General features: G+C 32.0%; 1 non-coding gene across 1 annotated transcript; it reads right to left on the minus strand.

Annotated features, from left to right (window-relative positions):
* Positions 1–435: 435 nt before the first annotated feature.
* TRNAV-UAC (transfer RNA valine (anticodon UAC)) lies at positions 436–508 on the minus strand. Its single transcript has one exon. It is a non-coding gene; the product is annotated as a tRNA-Val (tRNA).
* Between the last annotated feature and the right edge of the window lie 771 nt (positions 509–1,279).

Consider the following 1,279-nt stretch of genomic DNA (forward strand, 5'->3'; position numbering starts at 1 on the left):
AAAAAAAAAAAAAAAAAGATTCTAGCTCTTAACCACTCCCGTGGGCCGTGGCATTGATGCTACAAATGTCATTTAGTAATGGATTAGAAACTATAGTCTATAGGTATGAGGAAGTTGAAGGGGCAAGGGGCAGAGGAATCCAGAGCTCACTCCAAATTCTTCTCTTCAATTTTCTATATTTTCATTTGTTGTTTTATGAATGCAGCATCAGCACGAATAACATATGTCAAAATGCCTGTTGGCTGTATTGCAAGGACACACAAAAAAAAAAAAAAAAAAGATTAGGTTGCAACATCTATCTATGCATCATGAAATCTCATTGTTGTTTTGTCAAAAATAAAATAAAATAATGTCGTTGAAATAACCCCGTGGGCCGTGGGTGTCTTTCGAAGTTACAAATGACAAATCCTCCATAAAATAAAAACATGAGTAGAATGTTGCTGCCCAGGATCGAACTGTGGACCTTTAGTGTGTAAGACTAACGTGATAACCACTACACCACAGCAACTGTCTTTACCTCGCAATAGAAGTAAGAATATGTTTGGTAAGTTGACCATATCCCTTTTTTCTTTCTGGTCAACTAATTTCCTCTTTTATTAAACCAATTTAAGTAGCAAACCTCAAATTCACTAATTTTTCAATTAAATCTAATGGAATCACACCAATTACATATGCAATCCAAGAAAAAAAATGATATCCTTAACTTTTTTTTTTCTTTCTTTCTTGTGGTGCATGACTAATAATTTCTTCAAAAAACCTTTTGCTAAATTTTACTGAAAAAAGTAATAAATTAAGGGTATTTGTTCATTTTTCAAACGTAGAGGAGGCAATTGGTTATTTTCAAAGATAAGAGGGGAATTGTGAACTACCTCAAACATAAAGAGGAGAAAGTTTTTTCCCCAAGGAAAAAAAAATTTTATATATATATATATATAGGAAATGAAAGAATGTATGGTACTCTAAACCATGAAACAAATAATTAAGCTATAATATTAAATAATAAAAAAGCGATAACATTAGGTAGGAGGAAGGACAATAAGATTAGTTACTAACAATTTTTGTGGATCCTATTCTGTTTCGGTTGGAAAATATTGTACCAATAGTAAACAGGAACAAGAAACCCCCTCAGGCTAAATTCTAATCCATTATGGGTCATTCCAGGTCATTTCGGCCAATTCCGAGTGATTATATTAATTCATTATAGTCAAATTTTGACTTGCTCCTCTTTTTGAAAAAATAAAAAATACATATGTTGGAGCTGGATATAATTTAAGGGTAA

Source organism: Quercus suber, unplaced genomic scaffold, assembly GCF_002906115.3.
Source record: "Quercus suber isolate HL8 unplaced genomic scaffold, Cork oak 2.0 scaffold_388, whole genome shotgun sequence".
Taxonomy (NCBI): Eukaryota; Viridiplantae; Streptophyta; class Magnoliopsida; order Fagales; family Fagaceae; genus Quercus; species Quercus suber.